Source organism: Malurus melanocephalus, unplaced genomic scaffold, assembly GCF_030028575.1.
Source record: "Malurus melanocephalus ecotype Western Australia unplaced genomic scaffold, MMel_1.1 scaffold_16, whole genome shotgun sequence".
NCBI lineage: Eukaryota > Metazoa > Chordata > Aves > Passeriformes > Maluridae > Malurus > Malurus melanocephalus.
The window spans coordinates 2,007,157-2,033,873 of record NW_026623248.1 but is presented as its reverse complement, the minus strand read 5'-3'; positions in this window follow the sequence as shown (position 1 = coordinate 2,033,873).

Below are 26,717 nucleotides of genomic sequence, written 5' to 3'. Positions count from 1 at the left end.
GCATGGATCCTACAGTAATTTGCACTGTCAAAATGGTCCATGGAATTTGTCTCCCAAAAATTATATCCTTGACAGAAAAACAATGACAATATAGATTGTCCTTTATTTCAAGCTTTATTTTGAAAGAGACCAAAATGCCCCCTATTATGGTTTATTGAAAAGGGAAAAACATAAAAATAATTGCCTTTCATGCAGTTTGGAACTTCTGGGCCAAAGGAACTGAGTGGATTAAGGACAAAGAGAGGATCCTAGAATTTTTTGTTCTAGTTTAGTCCATGCTGATGAGCTGCTGTTTCACCAGGCAAGATGTTTAACCTCCCGCTGGTTGATTTCCACTTGGAATGAATTGGAAGTATGTGTTGTTCTGGTGCTGCTGAAACTGTCACATATCTGTGGATGTCCCCATCTGAATGCCAGAGTGAGCAATTTTATGTGAATTGTGCAGATTTCTGGAAAATCTGCTTGGGTGGAAGCTCTTTCTAAGGAACATGATGGCTTTCATACTGGARCAAGTGACATACACTCTTTTTTTTTTGTTATTGTTGTTCAAGGGTCATCTGGATAGAATCTCTTTAATTACTCTGCAAATAATGAGCCTACAATGATAATTTGTTAATGGAGGAATGGGAAAGCAAATCTATTATTTTCATGCAAGTAGAGAATGAGCTGTGATTTCTGACAGAGACCATGTGTTCTGTGGATGAAAAAAAACACTCCCTGCTTTAGTTGGATTTAATGTCTTCATTGTGCTTATTTTGCAAGAGATTATTTGTGCTTAACAAGCTTATAATAAAATATTGATTGCTATTGTAACAAATATTGCTAGCAGACAAAAAGGGGAGGGGGGYACCAGGCAGAAAGTGATGCAATGAATCAGAAGTGAGAACTAGATCTGTTTCCGGGGTTGTAGCTTGCAGCTGTGTTTGCAGGACTGTTGTATCTCAAGTAMTGTGGTTTCTTTTAAGAAAATTCTACACTACCAGAATAAAACTCCAAGCAACAAAATGCTGAATTATTTCAAGACTCATCCACTTCTCCCCACCAGATAATAATTTCTCAGGCACTGACATCTCTTCCTTTTCTTTTTTTCAGAATTTCCTTAGATTTTGATTGTGCAATTTGTTTGTGGGCTGGCTTGGTGAACCAGGACTGACTTACTGCTGTGACAGACCATCACATTTTGATGTCTTAGGACCCTGACAAGTTCAGAAGAAACATCCTGTGGAGAAGAAATAGAGGTGCAAAGACAAGGTACTGGCATGAAGGATATAAATTTGGCAGTGGATGCACATGGTGCAGTTCACATGAGAATATTTAGATTTCTGCTTTCTCTATTGGGAAAAGAGAGAAATTCTTCTAATGGGAAGCATTTTTGCAAGAGTGTTTCTGTGAAGTAATCAACTGCTTTTTCATCACCTTCTCCTCCTCTCATTTCCTAATTATCTGTCACTTCCATCTCTTATCCTGCACCTCCATTTAGTGCCCTAGGAACATCCTGGGAGCCTGAAAGTAGACAGCTTTGGTAAATGTTTAGCAATGGCTCGTGTGCAGATTTCTGAATCCAGGGAGGTTCAACCCGTGGGAAAGTTTCAAGTCCCATTTTAGGACTAAGTTCCAAGTATTGTTTAAATGGCTGAGGTTAGAAATAGTGGGAAAAGAGTAAATAGATGCTGAGCTGCAAGTCAAACCTTTACACCCTTTCTTTTCCCTCTCCCCACAGCCTCATGTTGCTGTATGAGTCAGCCTGGTCCTCCCCCTGCAGCCCCTCTCTAAGTGGGCAAGTGGATCCATAAAAACTAATAGAAATGAGAGAGAGAAGGGGAAAAAAAAAAAAAAAAAAAAAAAAACCAAAAAAAAACCAACCCAACCAACTCTTGATCTTGAGGCTCGGAGACTTTGACTGAGAGCCAAGTGTTGCAGACAGCAGCCCTTTCATAGCGGGAGAGCCCGCGCTGGATCCGCCGGGCGTGCAGTGTGACCACAGAGSGCTCAGCACATGGCAGCACAACTGATAACCGAGCTGCACCTCCCAGCCCCCAGCCAGCACTGCCCTGGCAGCCTCCCAGCCCTAATTAACACGCTGCTCACTGTCACTGGGAGGTTAAAGCCACAGCTTTATTTACTGCACAATTAACGGGTAAACATGACTTAATCATAACTTAAACATTCAGCATTTATGAGAAAATTTCAAAATCCTTTTAGGAGTTCTTTTGACCTCAAGCCTCCAAGCAGACCTCTTGTAATGTGGAATTAACCGCCTGTTCCACCAAGGGACATCGAGGCTCTCTGTGACACTACAGCTTTCCAWCCCTGAACCAATTAAAACTGACAGCAACTTATGGGACATTCTTGTGTGTGGGTCCCGTCCCAGTGTCAGGGTTCTTCTAGGCTAAATCAGCATCTGATGGCATCTGAGCACAGGCTTCAATGAGAATCCCCAAGTATCAGGATATCTCTTATTGTTCTTGGATCTCAGTTGCTCTGCCGTGGCCCACAGTAACCCCTCAGCTTTAACTGAAGTTCAGCAGCTTAATCCTGGTCCTGCAGAGACCAAGAAATGTCCTGAACTTYACATCTTGTGGGCTTGTTCACTTTAACACACTAACCACTCATGCAGTTCAGCATCCGTGCACTGTGTGTTTATCATGTCTGGAGCTTTAGATGATAGCTGGCTTACTCAGTTTCACTTTCAAAGGACTTAGAAACCCACCAGTATGAAGTGACTTCAGCGATTTCTTTCTGCTGAAGAGAGCTGGTGCTTCAATACTCAGTTTATGGCTTGTCTCTCATCCAAACTGATGCAATCCTGTCAAATAGACTGCATATTGTACTAGGGGTGGGAACTCTCTGTGGAACCTCCACAGTACAAGGGAATTGTGTTGTAGGATCGAATTGTAGAATCATGGAATAATTTAGGTTGGAAAAGACCTTTAGCACCATCCAACCACTGAGCCATGGTCAGTGCTACACCATGTCCCCAAGTGCCACATCTAAGTGTTTTGAAGTCTTCCAGGGAGGGTGATTCCACAACTTTCCTGGGCAGTCTGTTGCAATGTTTCCCAATATCCAACCTGAACCTCCCCTGGTACAATTTGAGGCCACTTCCTCTGATCCCTGTTCTCTGGGAGTAGAGCCCAATCCCCCTGGCTGTCCCCTCCTTGTCGGGGAGTTGTGCAGAGCCAGAAGGTCCCCCCTGAGCCTCCTTTTCTCCAGGCTGAGCCCCCCCAGCTCCCTCAGCCCCTCCTGGTGCTCCAGACCCTTTCCCAGCTCCATTCCCTTCCCTGGACATGCTCCAGCCTCTCAATGTCCATGTTGCAGTGAGAAGCCCGGAGCTGGACACAGGATTTGAGTAMAACCCCAGTAGTACCATCATGGTCCACCAGCTGCACCCGCTCCAGCCCGGATCATCCCTGTGCTTAGAGTTAGGCATCCATTCCTCATCTCTAGCAAAAAAGCGATTTGCACATTACCAGCTGTACAGGCATTTTGATAACACCCCATTACAGCCATCCCTCTGGGATGTGTGTCCCTAGAAAGCATGGGAGGGGCAAAAAGCTTTCCCCTGCAAAGAGCAGAGTGACTTCTTGTAGTTAAGTTYCCCTACTGAAATTAATTGCTTTCCACTATTGTGCAGATTAACATGAGGCAATTTTCCACCTGGAAATCAGTATCCCTTCTCCACCCGAGCTCCTGATCCTGCACTGCATTCATTGTTCCCAGCACACTGTTCCTGCCATGGCAATGAGTGCTGAGCTGGTGGCAGTTTTACCTCTCCCATCCTTGGTTTGGGCTGCAATGTGGAGAAACTTTGGCAGGAAAGGAGGTGAAGTAAAAAAAATAGTTGATATCAACTGAAGTGGATCAATAAAAATTTTTTAAACACTCATTTAGGTATATTGCTGTATTTTACAACCTGTAAATTGCAATACAGAATAAAACTGATGAAGAGAAACAAAAAAATGTTCATAAATTTTTGGGGGAAGATGTCATTTTATAAAAGTCTTGGTGCTGTTGCTAACATCCAATTTTTTATTAGTCTTGTGTATTTCTCCTAGATACCAAAAATGCCACATCTTCTACCAAGTATGAGGACGTGTGAGAAGAAGGATGAATGAATAGGAGCTGGTGCTTCCAGTGCAGGCTGAGAGGARACAGCAGAGTGCAGTGATTGTGAGCTGTCAGGAGGCTGAGCAGCTGAGATGGGCAGAGTGAGCCAGGGTTTCTTCCCCTGCATTCCCTCCCTCCCTGATCCCTTGAGTGTCTCCCAACCCTTTAAGAGGCATTTCCTCTTCCGWTTCAGCCCAGGCTAGAAGCTGGTGTAGAGTGGGAGGAACTGTGGAATAAAGGAAGCTTTGTGAATCTGGAACTGGCCAGGACATTGGCAAAATTCCAGTGCCCTCCTACTCCCTGCTCCTGCAGCTGCCCGTGGCATTTGCCACCTGTCAGGGTGTGCTGTGACTTTGGGGTAACCACTGTACTCTGCACCGCTCCAGATCTACATCCAGATTGCCCTGGGAGGCTGCCTTGCAGGGGTGAGAATGAATGAATGAAGAATTAGGAGTCTAATCTCTATCCCAGCCCTGCCACTGACTTGCCTGAACTCAGAGAGAAATCAGTTCCTCTGACTTCCATGCTCCCCTCCTTTCCTGCCTGGACAATGGTGCTTATCAAGAAAACACAAGTGACATGAAATATTCCTTGTGTTTGGAGAAAGCTGTAGTTTCTTGTATTTGCTGTCCCATTGGAAGTGTCAAGGTAGTACTAATGTAGGAGAATATGGTGTTTTTTCGCTTCCTCTGACTGTGTTATTCCTTTCTTGGCTTCGGTAGCAATGTGCACATCCTCCTGTGTGTCTGTGCCAGCACAGAGCGCTGTGTGCCAAGGCAGGCTGTAGTGTCTGTACTCACCATCTACAGCCTACATACCACCCTTGTGAGTAAGGATGGCAGCAGTGAAAGGGGGAAGGGGGGGAGTATCTGTGTGTCTGTGGATAAGATCATATATTTGTACAAAGTGTGTGTCTGTGGGCTTCAGAGACTGAAGGGAGTCTGTGGTTCAGACAGTCTGCCTGTTTTTTTCTCTCCTTTTTTTTTTTTTCTGAAAGCAGCAAAATATGATGATATGGATTTTTTTTTTTTGTGGGAGCTTTTTGTGTTTTGAGTTAACACATTTCCCTCATATCAGACCTTGCCAAACATAATTTACTCATTAGTTCTGTGAAAGCAGGTTACCCAAAGGCAGCACCATTTGCCATTGTTTGCATCCAAACTGCTCAGWGATGAGCTGTAACAAGACTCCTGGTTAAAAACAGCAGAATATCAGCGTGAGCAGAAGAGTGGAGAAAAAAATGCCTGTACTTGTGCTTCATGTGTGCTTAAATATTTACCTGAACTAGTGCCAAGGCTGTGAGTTTAGAGAGCAGAAATACTGCCACTGATGTGCTCTGTGGAACTGTGACCCAGGAGCTTGAGCTGTGAATTAAGCTCAGGGTGGTATTTTTGTTTCTTATTCTCACTGGTGAAATGAGGCTTTAATCAGATGACAGAAATAGAGGACCTTCATACAGACTTCATACAGACACAGGGAGYGCAGAATTTTCATTCATGAGAATAATGTTTGTGACTTTGTTTTCCCCAGAAATGAAGTGCCTGCAGTAAGAAAGTACAATGGAAGGGAAGTGAACTCTTCTGGACTGCTGGAGTTTGCAAGTACTAACCTCTTTTCTCTTTTTACTCATTCTTTTTTCTTTTTTTTTTTTGTTGTTACCAACAAGCAAGATTTCTCAGTGGAAATAAGCTATTTTGTCTATGGATAGATCGTTCATCAGAGGGATTGAAATACATTCTCATAAGCATGCTGAACATACCCAGCCATTAATAACATTTTTTGTGGTGAATAAAACAAAGGATATTGCACATTGCCAGCAGGGAAATTGATTTATCTTGCTTTGGTTGGTTGTCTGTGTTAAGAAATGTCACACATATTTGAAGTGTTTTGCATAGTTACCGTCCTGTGTTTTTACCATATCAAAATCTCTGCTAAACTCTGTTTTGGCATCTTTTTCTTGACCTCATGTCAGCAAGGAAACACAACTTTCCATGAGGCATGTTTAGCCAATTAACATATATACTTTTTATATTACGTATGTCTACATATGTGTAAGTACGTATCCAGTTATTACGCATTTGTTTAGATATTTTGAATAATTAGACAAAAAAATTGACTTGCTCCTGCCCAAAGGACCATGCTGCAATGTGCACACAATGACTTGGTGTGCAGTCTTCAACGATGAGTTACTGACACGTGAATACTCACTGCTTCTGAGCACAGCCCTTCAACGAACTCGTGCTGCTGGAATTTATCTTTTCCCTTTGGAATCACTTCCAATTGAAACTGGCTTTATGGACCTACAGGACAACTTGCAGACTGGTGCAGCGAAAGCACAGCTGCTACAAGTGGAATTAAGCTTCTCTGTGTCCACAAGGCTGGCTGGCACAACCTCAGGTGGAATTAACTCAAAGTGGTCAAACTCAGTRTGCAGCCCATGATACACCCACAGAGAGAGGATATGAGGCATATTATGCTGATAGACACGCTTAAAACTTATTTTTAGAGCTGTGTGAACACATCCAATAAGCACCGTTAGGCTAAAGGTGATGATGCCACTCTATTTATAAACTTTCCCACTGTTTCTTGAAAGAMGGAAAGTACTTGCATAACATCCCAAAACTGAAATTTAAAAGTCTTAAAAGACTCAATTTGTCAATGTCCAGATTTGGCTTGAGGTTTCTGTGTTTGTTGGTTTTTTTTTTTCCTAAGCTTCTTGTGGATAAACACAAGGAAAATTTGGAAATTCCTTACTGTGACTGATTTTGAGTTCATTGAGCAGAAAATACCTGATCAGAACATACATGGAAATATTTTTGTGTGGCTTTTTTGTTTTCAGTGCTAAAATAAATAAACTGTTTAACTGATTTTGTATAAACTTTCCAAAAAAAATCTCAAGCACGGAAAATTTCAGCCCAAAACAGAGTTTATTTRAGAAAATTACAAGCAACAGAAAAAGAGGGTTAGAATGGAAATCTGAACTCCTCATTAACTAGAGTTGAGCGCCAACTGAAATGCCAGGTTTTTTGGGGKTTTTTTTTCTGTTAATATTTGGTTTAAGGTTACATACATACAAAAAGGTTAACCCCTTTTTTTATTGCTGTCACTGACTTGGCTTTGTTCCAAAGTGGTGGCAGGGGTTCAGGACTCCATAGCTGCCTTCATTACAGMAGAAGACATGGGGCTGAACTTTTTCTTTCAGATCATTTCTCTTCACACAGCCTTGAATTCCACACAACCCCTCTCCCTAAACTTGGCTAGCTCTAAATATTCAGTGGATCCTAGTRGGGATCACCAGGCTGAGGAGGGGCCCAGGCTGTCAGATGATGGTTTCCAGGACAGGTGGGGCAGGGGGTCTGGCTCACACAGCAAAAGGGGAGCACAGCCCTCAGAAAGTGCAGCTGAAACACCCACACCGTGTGTTCCCAGTCCTCAGCCAGGACACAAACCTGCCCAGCTTCATCCCCAAAAGCCATGGCGAGCAATGCTTTGAGCACATCAGGCTTTTCATCTGGGAATCTCAGTGCCTTTAGGAAACTGGGGAGATGGGTGTTATTTGGCTGCCTTTACTCTTGATCTAGCTAAATATGGAGATTGCTGTGGTCTAAGTATAGGACCTGCATCTAACTCCTCAGCAAGCAACTAACTCCATTCCTGGCTCTGCAGCAAATTCCCTGTGTAACCTCTGGCAAGCTTTCTCTTCCTTTGCTCCTTCCTTTGGAAAATTCCTCTGAATTCAGGGGGGCATTTTGTTGAGGGAAGGCAGGATGAGGAGTCGGTTTCCCAGATTTTGAGTCTCTTTTTCTTTTTGAAGTTTAGCCAGTTCAGTTCTGAGACCAACAGAGAATGTCTCCATTGCACTTCTTAAGAGAATTGTCTCTATCCAGTGATGTAAATTTTGTTTACATTTTGTGCTTTCTACTTTTAAAAACTTCCCTGGTCTGTCTTTGTTCCCTTTTTTTTTCACTTCAAAGATCTTTATTAGATATAGAGAAGAAGAGATCTAAGTATGTTTGAAAAGCAATTACAAGAACTCTTAACTTAAAAATTGCCTATTGCAAACATTCAGGYAGCATTCAAGTTGCCACTGATGTTGCACTGAGTGTGGGAGTGCCCAGGTCTCTTAATCTATGAAAATTGTTACGTTTTGTGTAACTGTGAGTAAGCCACTGACAATCCATGCACCTGGAAGGGCAGGTCTACAACACTGGAACTCCAAATAGAGATCCCTGACACTTGAAAGCAGATAACTAAATGAAGACTTATCTCAAAAGTGTTTCTGTCAAGCAGTGGCAKTGGGCAAATCATGCAGTCTGCAAACTAACTGGCAAGGAGCCTGACACTGAGGCTGTGTCTCCCACAGTGCCAGCACCCAGTTTTTCCTATCATCTCTTTTCCAAAATCTCCATTCTCAGTGCCCTTCAGCCTTCTAAGCCATGCTCAGAGCGTTCAGAGGTGCTTAACTTTCTCCACTGAGTAAGCACAGGGACTGAAGCGCTCACTTTTGGGCTCCTCACTATGAGAAAGACACCRAGGTGCTGTTAGAGCATGTCCTGAGAAGGGAATGGAGCTGGGTGAGGAGCACAGGTCTTGTAACCTGAGACAGGGATTGCTTAGCCTGGAGAGAAGGAGGCTCGGGGGGATGTTCTGGCTCACCATAACTCCCTGACAGGAGAGGGCAGATGGTGGGGGTCACTCTCTTCTCCCAAGTAACCAGTGATAGCCATTTCTTCCCCAGCAARCTTCTCCTCCAGGAGGATTATGCAGGAACCTTGAAAGTGTAACAAGCTGCATTTTGCTGTTTCCATTTTTCACTAACGTGGACAAAAACACAGTCTAATGAGCAAAACACTTATTTTGGTACTGTTTTCATCCTACTGCTTAATGCTCTTTCCTTCTGGTTTTTTTTTTTTTTTTTTTTTGTTCTGGAGTGCATGGTTTTTCACATTGGCAGGATGTGTGTTGACATGAGCTGAATATATGTTTAAGCTTAAATTTGGTAGCAAGCACTAAATTTTCGGACAACAATGCCTGCATGGAGGCAAAATTACATCAACACAGTAGGTTCTCATGATAAGGGAGGAAATGCAAAGCAGAATGCAGCATTTTCTGAAGTGGCAATACTGATAAAGACATTGAGTTTGTACAGAATCAACAACTGGGCCTGAAGCCTTTCTTGTGAAGCACATGCAAAACCTCCACAATTAAAATATATTTCCTATGTATTTTTTTTYCTAATGAATAGTAACATCTTGAACACGCTCAGGGCTGTCACAACTTGTCATGATGTCAAGGTAACCTGTGCTAGGAAATGAAGTGGCAGCTCAGTGCTGCGAGACTTTTGCTGATTATGGTTGATCTGGAATAAAAATAAGGCTACGAGCTCAGTCACTTACATGGACAACAGCAGTTCCCTTCTGGATGCAGATACAAATATTTTTCTTTTTTTTTTTTTTACTGCAGGGAAAAAACCTTTTTCCTTTTTTGTCCTCAGGTTAATATTTGTTAGAAGAAAGCTGTTTGCAGCTGGGAGAAATTCTTTGTGTGTGGCTCTCCCAGAAATTCTCACAAATTCAGGTTGGCACAGCCTTGCTCTGTGACTGGCACCTACACAACTTCTGCATTTGAGATATTTCCATACTTCAACCAGAAAAATCCCAACTGCATCCAAGTCTTGATCTCCATGGAAGGGCCCCTTGCAAAGGTAATCATTCATTCCCACCTGGACACAGCTTCTTTGGTGCCAATTTATGCACCCTGACATGTTTACTCCACTGAGGATATCTCCTTCTGGGGATAAAAATTCCTTCTCACAATTTCTTCCTTTTTGCCCCCTAGGAGGTACTAATGTCAGTCAGCTCAGAGCTTCCTCCTGCCATCAGTTTGTTGCCAGTCCTGGCTCTACTTCATCCTTGAGGGAATAGAGTCCTCGTGCCACAGGGACTACAAGTGAGAAAGGAAGGAGGTGACCTTGCAGGAGCTCARGAATGAGGACCTGGCAATGAAACTCTGTGGGTGGTTTCATGTTTGTAAGCTGGAGCTGGGCTCAAGGTCCCTGCTGTAGCTCCAGGAGCAGGGAATGTCTCATTGTCTCTTCTTTTTCTGTCATCCCTACCCCTCCACCCCAAAGCTTTGCTGTTCTGAGAGCCCGAGAAATTGGTTCTTCTTTTGCAAATAGTTCTGATCTCCACCATAAATACTCTTGAGTTTTGGTTTGGGAGGGTGAGGAGCTGTGGTGAAAGTGTTTTGACCTTCACAAAATTTTAGCAACACCTTTCTTGCTCCTTTCTTCATGGCCCTTTCCCRGATGAATGGACATGCCCCAAGGCACAATTACAGATGGTCTTCAGAGAAGAAACTCAGTCAAATAGAAAAAAAAAGGTAACTAAGCTCTTAGGGTTACGTAGTGATATCTTCCATTTTTCAAAGGGGACTAGATTTTTAAAAGTATTTAGATTATTAAAAATCTAGTGGTTTAAAATCCTGGTTGGTGACTGCCAATTACTCTTCAAAATCCAGTCATCAGACCTGTCTTTCCATACAGATTTTGGGGAAATTTTTCCTGTGTTGTAGCTGTCACCATCTATCTTTTTGCCATCACCTGTCAGAGCAAGATATGTCTGCTGTTCATAAATGCYAGATAAACATAAGGAAAGATGAAGACAAATAATTATATATGGTCAAAACATGKTTGAATCTTGCTGTGAATGTGGGTGACCAAATGCTATAAACCAAGATGTGGGATGCCTGTTTTTTCTRGTGAGGCTCTGAAGCTGATACTCCATCGGCTTCAGGAAGGAGTCCAAGTAATATGACAAGTGAAATGTTGTGGTTCTGGGAATTTCTAGCGGGCTTATGGCTCACATGTGTATTTCATGTGAAAGCATGTCATGTGCCTGTCCTGGCTGATCTTGTATACAGCTGTTGAACAAAAGTATGTGAAAGAAAGCTTGCATGCAAATCTCTTTTATGTGTGCCAAACAGAGGTGTTTCAGTCCAAGAGATGTTAATTATCAGGGCTGGGCRAGGAAGCACTTTCAGCAAAGGACTTTTGCTCGGAGGAAAGGCAGGTTTTTCCACTTAGAAAAATTAATTTTTAATATGTCTTTTGTTTTCAGAGTTGATAGGGCAATTTGTAATGTATAGCATTGCTAGCTAGTACAAAAAGGTAGGTGCCAACAAAGCAAGCAGCAGAGAAAGGAAGGCTAAAAGGCTTCTAAGGTGCATTGGAGTTCTCCTTGCATATTTCACTTTAGTAGAGTAGAAAGAAGAAATAACAAGATTGTCACCAGAACTGAAACAATTCAACCTTTAATTCACAGAACCACAGAATCATTGAGGTTGGAAAAACGTCCAAAGTCATCAAGTCCAACCAATGCCCAGTCCCAGAGACTGCTGAATGCCGCATCCACTCCTTCCTTGGTCACCTCCAGGGATGGGGACTCCAAACCTCCCTGGGCACCCCCTTTCAACACCTGACCACCCTTTCCAGGAAGAAATTCTGCCTGATGCCCAACCAGAACCTCCCCTGGCACAGCTTGAGGTTGTTTCCTCCTGTACTGCCCCTTGTTTCTTGGGAGCAGATCCCCACCTGGCTGCACCCTTCTGTCAGGTGAATGYATATAAATGTACACTCTTTTTAATTGTTGCAGTGCACTTTATTACCTGGRATTTAGCATGCCATTCATTATAATTGACATTCTACTCCCTACCTGTAAACTTGTTCTTTTCTCCATCATTACATTACTCAGAAGTGACTCACTGAAAACTGAAAACTGAAAAGACAGACACTACAATTTATTTCTTGCTTTACTTATAAGTAGTCTCTGATCCTTGTTGTGATATAGATAATATATAGAATTGTAAATGCAGTATTCAAGAGACTGCCAGAAATTCTGTGTCTGTGCAGCTTCAGACCATCAGAGTGGCCTGAACCCTTGAACTCTAAACAGTGAAAGCCTGAACCCTCTCAGACGGAAATAAAGAGCTGGATTTGTAATGAAGTGGCTTATACTTTAAGCTTTTGTGCTGATTGTTAAAAAAAATGGTCTGGAATATTGGGAAAAAAACCACTCTCAAAATGGGGCCCATGCTCTTTCTTTTGAGTTTCTGCACAAGGCAGCAAACACATGGAGATTGGAAGTGTTCCTCATCAACAACCAGTTGATTCTAGATAGAGTAGGCTTCACGGACATCTGTGCTTACATTGGCTTCACGTGGTGACAAAAGAGTTGAGAAGCTGTTTTTATGAGAAATCTGAGGAGGGAAGCCACGAATAATAGATAGAGAAGAACATACYAGTAGATTGGTGACCTTCCTTAGCCAATACATGATCCATCCTGATCATGCTGAGCTATGATCATAGTTAAAAAACAAAAGGATTCTTCCTTGACAGGTTGGAAAACTTTAGTTTCTTACATTAAATTATCCTATGACTTCTCAGCTGCAAGGTTTTCCTGTTTTCTGAAGTCAACAGACWAACTTCATTCCCAAGTGGCTCAGCTGCATGAATCAGGGAGATGGATTAAGATGATGTTCTTCTCAGCCACTAGACGTGACAACCTGTTTTTATATTGAGTCAGTTTTAAGAAATCTTACTTAGGAAAGTTGAAAGAAGAACTGAAGAGAAATTTTGTCCATGGTACTTCCTTCCTCATCCCTCTAAATTTGTACTGTATAAATATTCCCTGAAATCCTTGCTTGGAGTTACTCTGAAAGGATTCTCAACCTTTGATGAATTGCTTTCAGGTTTTATTTCTGAGGAGTTTGCATAGTTAGAGAAAAAAAATATTCCTGGGGGATTCCCTAGGAAGATCTGTCTGTCTTGTTATGGGATACATTTCTTGTACTGCCACAAGATGAAATGAGGGGCTCCCCTGACAGATATAAAAGTTGTATGACAACCCATCTATTTTTAGATGATTTAAATCAGTCAAGAGGGAAAAACATTTGTTTCCAAGACTGTAATTTTCYAGATGACACCATTTTATTGCACGGTGCCATACCATGAGAAAGAGCATTCTTGTGGCTTTTGAACTGGAAATCCTGTAGGAATGCTATTTCTGGCATTTATTTGCTGTGAAGCCAGGCACACATGGAAAGCAGACAGACTGACCAGATACAGTTTGTGGTATTAAGGCATTCAGAAAAGTCCCTGCTGCACAGCTCTTTTCCAGCACACAAAGTGTTGAGTGAAGTTGAAAAATTATCAATGAAGATAAAATCTGAACACCATGATCTGATCAGACAGCCAGACTTTCATGCTATTAATGTGTTCCTTCCTCTTGCAAAAATGCTATTTTGAGAAATCAGCTTTTCTGTCTTCGAACATTGATGCTTCTGAAATAATTCTTGGTAATGAGGAAGATTTTGGTGTGAAGTGGGCCTGAGGGTTGAATGCACATGTTGAGGAAAAACCAAATGCCATCATTCTGCTTTAACTGGGAAGATATTTTTTTGGTTTGGTTTGGTTTTTTTTTTTTATTTACCCCAGTACCACGTGTGAACATGAAAAAAAGATGTTGATTGAGGAATGAAACAAGAGCTTAACCCCATTCTTCGGTCACCTTCTGAAGCTGGCAGGAATAGTGAATTCAGTGTGACTACCCATGCAAGGAGAGTTTTTGTGTGGGTAAGGGCTTATGCTTAAGAATTTGTACCATCACATACTTCCTGTAKTCAGTTAAACAGGCTGGATTTTTTGCTTTTTCATTAAAAAAAAAATAAACCAACAAAACAATAATCAAAACAAAAAATCTAGGCTCTGAATTTTTTCTTGAATATAGTTGTGTCTCTCCACAAGCCTCTCTCATCGGAGCAGCTCTAAAATGATAGTCTGCCTGAATGGAGCAAAAACCCTAATAAATATGGTGCATTCCTCTTTAAAAAGTGTATTTATTTAGTAAGTTTAGAAACCACTCTGAGGTTAGGTTACAGCTATTGGTATTAGAGGGCGTCTTGTGGGCAGTTCAGACATCAAGCTATAGGTCCAYGGAGCAAAGCTGAGCTGTTTCTAGCCTGATGTCTGAATTATGAATTAGGTTCATTCTAATTCCAATGGGGTAAACCTCAGAGCAGTTTATATACTTATGGCTAAGTGCTCCTAAAATACAGGCTATTTATTTAAAACATACATGTAAAATGTAATATCTAAAAAAGATGTCTGGCCTAGYGATGCTGGAGTACAGAAACCCAGCCCAATAAAATCTGAGTTCTGACTTTGGAGACCTCGGTAGGGGATGGCACAGTTGGCTTTTTGCCACGTTCTGATGGCATAGGTGAGATCATAACTTGGCTTGAGATGACCTGGAACAGCCATAAGACTCAGTTAATTTGCCTCAGCCCAAGGCACTTGCCTCTTCCTCAGCCATGCCTGTCATGCCAAAGCTGGGAGAGCCTTGGGTCATGATGCCCTCCCTTGACCATTCAGGAAAGTTCTGTAGGCCAGGAATACCCTGCAGGGTTTGACACCTCTCTCTTGATCACTGGATTCGTGCAGACAAGCCCAAATCTACTTTTCTGTTGGGTATTTGGGGAGTAGGATGGAGCTGCCGGGTTGGACAGAAAGGCATCAGCAACTGCTCGTGTGTGGAGCCACCCTGGTGTCTGAGCTCCTTCCAGCAGCAGRACCTCAACCTGCTGTGATCCTCTCACCTCAACCACCACGTGCCTTTGACCCTCTGCTGGCAGTCAGCATCGTGCCAAGCTGGCTTTTCCACAGGRGCAGAGCACTCAGTGAGGTTCCTGCAGGAGGCTCAGCCATCCCTCCACTCCTTTTGCTCAGGTTCTCGAGAACCTAAAGGAGGGACAGCATCCGATGTTATTTTCCTGGGATGGGAGTGGAACAGAAGCTGCCCACTATTTTAGGAAATCTGAGCTGGTTCCATCTCTATACCAAAAAAATGAGTCAGTTTACACTCTGGTTCTCTCTTCCCTCCTCACTATGCTCCTTTAATTTCCATTCCAGGAAATAAATGGGACAAAATACCTTTCAAGTTATTACTTCTGTCTTGGCATTGAGTAGGATGTAGAGAAGTCTTCTGGAAACAACCATTCTCTGGTTTGGTCAAAGGTGAAGGTCTGCTGCGGATGCAGAAGCAGAAAATGTGTAGTGGACACAAAGGGCAGATTTCTTTGGACACTAAAGAATTGTCACAGGGCTGAAGGAGTGCATAATTAATTCATGTGGGGATATTGGGGCCGAATATTGCTTCATGAAAATTTCTAGGAATTGGCAGAACTAAATGTCACAAGCAAGCTAGTGGGAGTTAAAAACTGAACATGGACAAAACCCACAGTTATTGTTTTCTGCTTTCAAAGGAACTAAATCTCAACATTTTGTGCAGAAGCATAGTGCTTGCTCTCAGTTCTTGGATGCCTGAGGCTGACCATGAGGCATTAAATATGTGAGTGTMATGAGAATATTGAAGTAATCCCTCTCCCCCAGCTGCTTAAATCCATTCAGAGATGCTTGGGATGCAATACTTCATATGGCATAACTGAATTTTGGGTTGGGCTCYACTTGGTAGAGGAATGAGAAGCTGAGTGTTTTCTGTGGATAGCTGGGATATCAGCAAACTTCCCACATCATTAACTAATAGGTAACGAAGGAAGGATTCTGGAGAGTGAGATAAAAGCAGTGAAAATTATGACTAGTGGATCTCTCTGTTTCACTCTGCTTTGACCATCTGCTCATGTACCCTCAGAGCTCTCTGGAGCAGCATCCCATGAAGGGACAGCAGGTCCCTGAGGTGCAATGGCCCCTATAGAGCATACACGATGGCTTGGGAAGGGCTCAGATGTGCCTGCAATGTGTTGAACCAGCTGCATGCCTGANTTTTTTTTTTTTTTTTTTTTGATGACCAATACATATGGCCAGAGGAAAAATTCTCCAGGAAGGTGTCATAGGAGAATATGTATCAGTCAGAAAAAACCAGAATTACAGTGAAAAAAAGAAATCCTGTTGTAACAGATGAAGTACTTATCAAGTGACAACGGCAGTTTATTTTCCTTGAGCAAAAGTWATGGATATACTTAGACATAATCCTACCCTCAAGTGTTTTAATTCTGATGGAACTTCTTATTAAGGAGAGACATCAAAATGGAAAAGTGCACACCCTAATGGAAACAATGTCATAAAGCTGACAAGGTAGGTTGACACCTAAATTAGCTAAGAAGGCTTGAAACATGATGGAAAAAAAATTAAAATGGAAAGAAAAAGGTTTGGTATGAGTCAGTATTTTTGTTATTTCTTGAATGTTTTCAAGTCTGTATTTTAACACCTAATTAAGATAGAAAGGTTAAAAGAATTAAGAGTTTGTTTTGTTCTACCTTSCCTGTCTCTTGACTGGCTGATCAAGAAAGCTCCAGACCCAGAAGGGAGCTCATACCTGCTTATGATTTCTCTTTGGCCCCATGTTTTACTTGCAGATGTACTTCATTAAACTTGCAAATCATCCTGTACCCTAGAAGTCAAAAAGACAAATGCAGTGGCTTCAAACTTCCATATCTCTTGACCTCTTGATGCTGCTATTGCAGATATTGCTTATCCATACAGAATACAGCAATGCACTTATTTATTCCATGCAATGACCAAACTCCCACTCTAGGCTGATCTGTAAACAATGCTGATATGACCAGACTTGCTTATGTATCTCCTCAGTTTCATTGGTAAGGAGGCAATTTTTTTTCCTCATCAAATATTTGTGGGTTATTAAAATCACCCAGCAGGCTTATAAGCCCCACAGTGTGTCTATGTGATTCCCAGTAAATTTTCTCAACTTAAGCAAAGCTAAAATTGTGTAACTCCAGGAGCACCTGAGGGAAGGGGTTGGGAGGGAAGCATGCTTTAAAAGGCACAGTTCCTTTTGTGTTGCCTTATTCCTCCTGCTGGAGAAAGTCTTACATTTGCACTAGCCTACATAGGAAATACAGAATATATAGAATATGTAGAGTTGCAGTGTCACAGAATGGTTTGGGTTGGAAAGGACCTCAAAGATCATTTAATTCCACCTCTCTGCTGTGGRCAGAGGCACCTTCTTCTAGAGTATGTTGCTTCAATCCCTGTCCAACCTGGCCTTGGACACTTCCAGGGATGTGGCAAATATTTTTGCAATCCCACTTGCAGAATATGGTATGCTGTGAAGAAAGCTGCTTATGTGCAAACTGAATTTTTGGCTCATCATAATTCAGGCTATTTTATATTTAAAGTCTATGTATTTGATAAAACAAGGGGCTTCAGGATGGGAGATGATTCTGGAGAGCTCAGCTTGATTTCCCAAAATATAATTTTTCTTCTCTGCTCATATGAGGGTTTCTTTGCCTGGTGCAAGGAGTATGATTTGATTCCTTATCTTCAAAAAAGTGGGAGGAAGAAACATGGAAGAACTACTGAAGGACATCCATACACAGACAAGCACACGAAAAAAAAACACCAAAAAAGGCATAATCATGAGCATGCTGATTGGAAGGAAGTTCTTTCAGATTCTCTCGGGATGTTCAGACTTTCAGTCTCCTCCACTCTAAAACTCGACTTGACAGGTAGGTCAGGATGGTATAATTTTGGGGTGATGAATCTAGGATTGAAACCACCTCTCTAAGAAACAGCAGAAAACCTCTCTGGTATCTCTGTCAGCATGTCTGCTATTTTGAGACAGTCCGGAAGACATTTCATAAAACAAGCTTCCATGGCTCATTGCTTTAGGTTGATTACTCATATTTTCCCTTTGTAATAATGTTTTCCTAAATGCATTTCATTCAACACAGTGTTTCTCTGGCAGCAAATGGCAGCTCAATGTTGAATAGCTAGCATTACTTTGATGATTTTAGTACTTCAGTGCCCATTTGCATAGCAGAATCCTCTGCAGATCCAACACAGCCAGTTCATTGTGTCAAAATTTTCAGGAGGCTGAGCTTTTAAAGTGCACAGCTTTCAACAGCAGAAAGATGAGTGCTTCATCCCACAGAAGTGTTTGAGGTTCAAGAAAGGTTCTTGTGTAGTGGTGAGGCCAATGAAAACTAAAAGGCCATGTAAAATATCTGCATCCACATGGGCAAAGACACCTTGGGACAGCTAAGAGCTGTCTACTTAGGGCATTTGTGTGGGTTGGCAGAGAATGACTTAGCAGAGGTTTAAATCCAGTTTTTATATCCCAGCTGACAGCCCCAATCAGTAGGCTATCATCCATGCTGAAGTTATTTGGTCAGCCTCTCCTGTCTCATATCATTGTGGTCCATGGGTTTCCTCCTTCCCAATCTCTGATCTGTGGTAAGAGGAACTCCATGTTAATTATTTTTGCACAAAGATTTAAAATGCAGTAATTTTAATCTCTTTCATGGTCCCTCCCAGGTACCAAATGTACAGTGCCTGCCCAGCACTCCCCTGGATTTCTTTGTGCTGCTGTAGTGAGTCCTRCATACAGATTATATTGATGAAGGCTGGCTCTGAGTCTGTTGGCAGATCTGTGGCTTAGTCTTTCTATCATTACAGAGCAGTCCCATTCATTCAAATAAATATTTTTACAATGAAACAAGGTTTTGACCTATATTTCATGTGAGTGCCAAATCTCTGAAACTAAACCTTGCAGAAAATTCCATTCAAAATTAAGAAGCAAAATTATGAGAATTAAGGTTATGTTAAATTAAGATGATCCCATTAAGAATGTTTGTTTTATGGAACTGGTATTTTTGACATTAAATGTTTGGTCAAAAGGCAAGCAATGGGTTTTTGGGTTTTTCTGCAGACACATGTGAGATGAACATCCCAACCAGAGCAAAGAAGGCCTGTAAAAGAAAAATATGTTGATGATCCTAACTTAATTTTGGTACACAGAATAAACTTCTGGGTTTCTGGTGTTAATTTAAATGAGGATTCTTCCAACAGATCACTGCACTCCCACTAAAACATGCAATAAAAAAATTTCTGCGGTAACAAGGGCAGGCCACTTGAGAAAAACTGGCCACACRTTCCTTGTAATTTCTAACATCCACCCACGATGGCTGGAGCCTCAGCCCTTACCTCCTTAGTTTAAGGACATCCTTGCCTTTAGGAGCTCTTGGTTACCTGGCCAGCTCTTACCCAGCAGGATGAGAGCTGACTGGGGAGTAATTAAATGGACACTGCCATTTATCTCTTCATGCTGSATCAACAGTGTAAATTGAAGGATATGTTTTTAAAGCACTTGAAAGGCAGTAAACCTTAAAGTGGCATCTAATCAGCCTGTGGAATTTTTTGCTGTGGGACATGGAGACAAACAGTTTGAGAGCCAGGGTAGGATTAAGCACTTGAATGGGAATAATACATGTAGTTAACTTGTGAGGTTAAAGTATTATGAGGTTTATCAGYTCTTTTGCTTCTGGGCATAAACTGCCATCTCAGCTTGTGAAAGAACTCGTCTCTGCTCTTGCCTCTTGCTTGGGGCGTTTGTGGGATGCTTTCCCAGGGTGTGGGGCCTGACTAAGAGGGGAGGACAGCAAACCAGAATGGTCAATAAAAACCTGCAGTGGAGCGCTGGGTCTGATCCACCTGCTTCTGAGGGATTCCAGAGCCCAAGGGGGAGGAAAGCAGCACAGCAGTGGGCTTCCTTATATTAAATCATGTTCTCAGAAGATTGGCAAGGCTGRGATAACATTTATCACCCAGTCACTGCACAGCCACTTTTCCATACAAAATTGAAGGCCTCCATTGCATGTATGTGTCTTCTGACACATGAATATCTTAAAAGGAATTGTTAGATATTGATATAGAAGTGTAAGATACAGATCTTGCCATTTGTCAGGAGATCACACATGTCTGCACATTTTCTTTCTGTCTTTTTGGTAAAGAGAAGCTAGAAGAAAATTGCTTAAACATTCCTGCTTTTTTAAAACTTTCCACACAGTCTCTTCACAGACAGATTATAAATATGCATGTTATGGCTAGAAATAAATGCACAGGCATTAACTACAGCAGCAGGTGTTTTGGTGATTTCACCTCTAAAATTTTTTGCACAACACCATTAAACAATTAGCTGTTTGCCCTCAAGGACTAGGGTTTATAAAATGGAGCACTTTACAGCAAGGGTAGTTCTGACTCGAGATGGCACCAGTTAGATGAGAGGTTTTTGTTCTCAAGTTTGAAGATTAGGATTAAAACTCTAAGGGCCTTTTTTGTATCAAAATGAAACTTTGGATTTAGCTGGCAAAGCTGTGTTTAGGCTGCAGGAGAGCAGAGACAGTACTGTTACACTGAAAAACAAGGCAAAGAGTGGCTCTTTCCAGGCAGACATRCAGTGCCTTCAGATAGGCTTGCAGTAACATCTGATGGTCTTATCACARAGAGATTAAAATAGGGGACAACGTTCTGGCTGCTTGGAATGGTTAATGTMATCATAGTCTGGCTGAACCCAAACAAAAGAGGGAAGTGCTTTTCCTCCAGTTGGCTTCAAGGAGCTGGTCAAGGTGTTAGATATGCTGGTKTCAAAAACAGGGATAAAGGGATAAGGAACTCAATCTAAATGCTTCTTTTATTCCTGTACTCCATTCAGCTTTATTCCTAAAGAGGGTAATGGTTTCCATCCACAGAGCCCCTGCCCATCAGTCTGTCCATGAGCTCCTTTAAGCTCAGTCCTGGGCTCCCAGGGTGCCTGAGAGGTGTTGCCTCCCTCTTGCTGTCCTGAGTTGCTGACTGGGTTGCCAGCCTGTGTTCCAGTGCTGTTTGTGATCCTGTCTCTGGTCTGAGCTGCAGTTTTTTCTGTCTTGTCTTTGTGTCCTGTCTTTACCAGATGTCTTGAGCTCCTGGATGGACCCCGGCAGTGTGGGTAACCTCCAGCTGCCTCCAGCCCTGTCTYCAAGGACTGCTGTGTTATGCAGTAAACACAGAATAATCCAATGCGTTTGGCATCGTGCTGCAGCTGTGAGGATTTTACCTGGCATAGTCAAGGGCAGAGAGGAAGGTGGAGAGAGCTGCAGCCGGGGCCATTTGTTGGTTAATGCTCTGAGGGCTGATTTACTCCCTGTGAACCACCCCATGGCGTCCGATTGTGCCTGCTCCTCCAGTTCAGACACGCAGCTGARCAATGTCCTGATTCCAGCTCTGTGCCAGAAGGGCAGCTTATAAACCCTTCTCAGACAATGTACAACCTCCTTCTTCCTTCCCGTGAAACCTCCCAGGGCCTGACATGTGCGGGAGCAGTGGAAAAACGGCGGGAGAAGAGGAGGAAGGGTGAGAGGAGCAAATATCTATCACCAGCTGTTCCCGATGGAGAAAAAGGTTGTGATAGTAAATGATGCATTTGATGGCAGAGAGGAAATGCCTTCATCCTGAGAGCTGTGGCTGCTTCCGAGCGCTCTGGCCTGGGGTCTGGTACCTGAGGAGGCAGGGGTAGGTCCCTGGCTGTCTTGGCCAGATGAGCAGTCTACAAGCTGGGAGGTGTTGTCCCTGGTGGATGTGAAACTCTTACAGGTGCTTCCTGCYGCTGGCTCCGGCCCCAGCTCCATGTCGGGAGGCTGTGAGCGGATGATGTAGCCGTGTCTGGAAGTTCTCAGGTGGCAGATCACCCCTCAGAGACCACCACAGCAAGGCGAGATGGCTCCAGAGCTGGGGAAGGTTGGGAACTGTAACAGGCTGTGCTTTTCTGACCTGGAAAAAGGACACAGGCAAGGAATGGTTGGAGGTTTTAGTTTGTGGAATTTCTTGTTRTTGTTGTTCCATTTTATCTGAAATGCACTTTGATCCCTCTCTTGAAATGAAATTTATTGACACACATTTGGAGCACATGTAAGGGATGGTCAAAAATTTCCACAGCAAAKATCTGTGTCATATCTCTTAAGAATTCCAAAGAAAGAGTCTTTTATACCAGGTCTAACAAAGTTTGTAGGCAGTTTTAACCCTTTTACCAGGAGGAGCCTTTTTCTTAGCCATTGGAGCTTTTTTTTTTCCCCCCCTCCATTTTCTTCTTCCTTTTATTTATAGCCTGCTCTGGTTTAATTTTCCTTGGCCATCAGACAAGTGAGCAAGTCTTTTCTCTGCTAATCTTACRGCAAAGTTTGTTTATACATATACAAGATCTCTAATTTCAGAGCAATGTGATTCCCCACAAAACATCCCCTGGCCTCCACTCCCCAAATTCATATAGGACTTCTTTTCTGCAAGGCCAAACACAGTTTCAGAGTTTATAGACAAAGCTGTTTTGTGTATATATGGTTTTCTCTCCTGTCTCAACCCTTTCCTCACAAAAAGAAAAAGGAATGGAAAAAAAAAAAAGAAAGAAGATAGGGCATCTGGGAAATCTTAGACTAAAGAGCAGATCACATTTCAAAACATTGTGATCTAAAAATAATTGTTCTGTTTTCCCCTTCCCTCTCTTCCTCTCCTCCTTACCCCTCTTCTGTAAAACGTAATTCATTTTTTCTACAGAAAATTCCCATACCGGGAATTTATGAACCATATAACACTTCAATGAAGCTGATTTTATTTTGCAAGACACAGCTCTGATTCTATGAATTGGATCTGGGCTGAGACCAAGCCTGAGATCACTATTGTGATTTGTGCAAGCACAAACATCCGTGTGTGGTAACTGGAGAAACGAGGCCAGAATTCAGGGCCATTTATGTCAGGAATCTACTGGGATTATGGATTTCACGTTAATTATAAAATAGCTCTGCTTTGGGGACTTTCTTCTGTCTCTCAAAGGACCCTTCCTACTCACGTTTGTGGGTCTACTCTTCTTATATGAAGATCAGASGTTTTCAGCTGTGTGAATTGGACTGGGGGTTTTGGGTGGTTGGCCTGGTTTTGGTGTGTGGGTTTGTTGKTTTTTTTTTTAACTTTCATTGGTATTTTCAAAAGCAAAGAAGAATTTTGCACCTTTTTGAGCGCCACTCTGCTGCAGGTAAAGAATGTAACAGCTTGTGAGAGTGCAGCTAGAGCCAATAATAATTTGACTGACATGTCCTGGCACTGAAATGCCTATTAAAACTCACTCTGTCCTTTCAAGGTGGAGATTTTAATGCTGGGCACTTGTTTGAGCTGAAAATTCCCTCTCTTTATGGATCCAAAGAGCTACATCCATGAAAGATTCTCAGAAGGATCTAATATTTCTATGGATGATAGAATAAATCCTTCCGTGCTGCAAATTTTCCAAGCCATGGAAATTTCCGAGCCCAGTGCATGTTTCCATGTGTAACACACACTTTTCCATACAGAATCCCAAAGATTTCTTGGAAAACCATGGAGGTCAGTTGAGTATGATAGTGCAGTAGCAGTTTTAGGAAAAGATATATTTACTTTTAAGGATTTGTAGGAAATACAGCAAATTTCCCATTAGAGGTTAATTCTAGCATTAACAAGTGTGGATTCTAGGAATTGCAAAGTTCATTACAGGAACAAATAAATTCAGATATTTGATGGGCATGATTTCAATGATGAATGAGCCATTTCTRTTTGGAAAAGTTTGATAATATATCCACACTCTTGTTTTGTCGAAAGGCAACTTCTTGTTTTTATGTAGGATATGCACACWTTTAAAGCCAGTTCCAAAATAAAATCACTGATATTCTTTCCATGGATTTGAGAGAGTTCCAGTAGGTGGGAGGTTAGCTCTCCTACCTACACTGCCAGTAACCAGAAGAGGTTTTTTAAAGAGCTGTTTATTGCAGGGTATGGTAGAACAAAATTTTTCAGTACAACCCCCTGTCTCCTGCAGCTCGCAGTGCTAGCACAGGTTTGCTGGAAGCTGCCTKGGTTTTCAAGGCAGGATTTTAAATGGACCCTCTGTTTGTTTCCTTCTTTGCACACAATGCAATAAGAGCTTGTATTAGCATCTAGAATACCCTGCAGGATGAGCGAGCTGATTTGACACAGATTCCTCTGTTGATTTTAGCAGAATTAAAGATACCTTGTTACAGAAGATGCTGCACTTGTGTAGTGCCTGTGTGTAGACCCAGAGATTACAGGGATTACAGCTCACCTTCTGCATTCTTCTACCTTGTGACTGGAGTTTTTTACCTCTAATCGAGTAACCTAATGGTGAATCATAAGGATTCTACAAGTGCTTTCCAATCCAATCTCAGCAAGGATTATTAAATATATTAATCCTGGTATTTGCAGCACCGCTGTGATTTTTTTTCCCCCAGAATCTAGACATGTGTAGAAACTTGGGGTGAAATCTTGCATTCCCAGATCACTCTCTGCCACAAACCCACAGGAACAGGGGTGAAACGGCACCCTGGTGAACTGTCAGATCCTTGTGGATCAACAGAAAATTGGCACCTCACAGCTGTGCAACAGCTTTTATTCCCTTCCTTGCTGAGAACTCAAATGAAATTACTTGGAAGAGTCCAGCTGCAGGAACAGAGCCAAGCTCAATAGGTTGGCTGTGTCCCTGGATTCCTGTCACGGACAGGAGTGACAGGAATCTCCTGGGGCTGGCACAAAGGAAACGGAACTACTCCAGCAGCACCTGGAGAAGGTGCTCAGGGGAACTGGGTTCCTGGAACTGGGCAGTACAGTGACTGCCACAGGTATAAATATACATTTATGTAATCCCTTCTTACAATGGTGCTGCTGAGTGTCTGTGACTCTGGATCATAAATGAACAGGCAGAAAGGCAGCACAGACAAACCTCAGAGAATCTGTTTTTTCTACAATCCCCCAGTTTGCAAAAACCCACATTTATGGAGCAGAGAGGAGCAATTGTTCTCCCACAGCAGCAGAAGCAGCAGTTCAATACAAGCTGCCTCATTGCTCTGCATTTTGCAGTGGTATAGAGTATCTGCAGGAAGAACAGTGAAATAGTCGTTGTGATGGCCTTGAATTTCAATAAACCTCCACACAGTTGTATTTCTAGTTGCATTCTGTCATTTCCATCTGTTTGTGCCACAAGCAAAAATATYTTTTTCTTAAAGCAACAATAACCTTTGAAACTCACTGCACCGAAGGAAGACTTTCTTGAGGAAAATATCTTACTTTTCCAGCACACAGTTTAACAAATATTTACAAACTAGTTARTTTATGAACTAGTATGTATACTGTAAACTGTAAAGATTCATTTGGATTAGGAATCTTACTTGTTTGGCATGTAGATTTTAAAATCCTTCTTTTAATGAGCAAAAAGTGTATTTGTATAAGAAAAGAAAGACAATTTAATATCATGAAAACTGGGGTGAGAATATATCCTGATGAATTTTTTCAGGAAAGGTTCTAGATACCTGTTCACATAGCCTTGTCCCACCGCATGACAACGTTTTTCCTTTGGTTATTGATCCATGGTTGTGTTGGGGCCACAGCAAGTCTCTGAGRTTTGGTTCGTGGGCATGAGGGCAAAACTTGATCTTCTTCATTTGTGAAAACTCTATATCAAGCGAGCTCAAAGCAGTTCATTCAGCTCTGAAAAGAAATCTACAGCATAGAGATTGAAAGGGCAGATGATCCCCACCTGAACTCTGCTCCCACTGTGAACATGAATCACAAAATTCAGCTTCTATGTCTCTCCCCAGTATAGAGCAGATGTGGGCAAAAATAGAGTTGATGGCATTTATTGTGACAGTTGACGCTGGTGATTCGAGTTCTCTCATTAAATAGGTGACTAATCTGCAATTTATTTTTAGATTGTCTAGATTATTTGTACCTGGGACAAGGAAAAGGATGGGCATGTGGAAAATGTGAATATAGGAACCTGCAGATTTCCCAGGCTCTGTGAAACACAGTCAGATACCCCAAGAAATCTGGCGATACAGAAACTCTTCTTTGGTTTCAGGGATTTGTTTTCTCAAGCAACACTAGGAATATGCAGGTGTCATATTCCTGTGCCAGGAGAAGCAGCTGCACTCTGCCTTCCTGCGAAGAGAAAGATCAGGTTTGCTTTCTGATAGGATCAGATGGTGGGGGAATGCTTCCTCAAGGCATCCCAATTGCAGCATCAGAAATCTGTAGTGAAACTCAGCAAATGACAGCCAGCATGCAAACCAACATCTTTGTTTAAACACCTGYTGGTTTTTCACACATGGGCTATATCCTGGGTGCTGAGTTCTCCCCAGAATTCTTTCTGTGGTTTCAAAAATTTCACTTTTCCTACAGTAGTGTGTGCTAGAGGTTAGAGCGTATCTCTCCACTGTCTGTCCAGAGACATACCTCTCTAGAGGGAGAAAAAAAAAATAAGAAAAACACTGAACCTTATTTCTTCCACACTAAAAGACCTTTGTCCCAAACCACACATGTAGATTTTAAACAGAAAATAATATGAAAGCACAGTGCTTCCTTTATAGCAGACCTTATGTGCCTTATGCAGCTTTCTGAGTTCCTGTGTCCATGGATTTATGATGTGCTCTACACTTTCCACATTCTCAGTCTTGTTTTCCCACATTTGAAGGAGAAATGATCAAGAGATTTGTGCTGGAGTGAAATTTATTCTGTCTTAAGCTGTGTAGAGGTTCCAAATTCACCACAGCATGGAAAATAGAAATGCTGTAAGCATCTTGGGCCCTTCCCAGGCATGCAGACACCGTGCCTTCTGTAGAAATGAACATTACATTCTTGTAATTACTGGTCTTGTCAGAACTGCTTTTGCCTCTAATAGATCAGGYAAATATGAACTGGGAATATGCTATTATGCCCAAGGGGTCATTTCTGCATG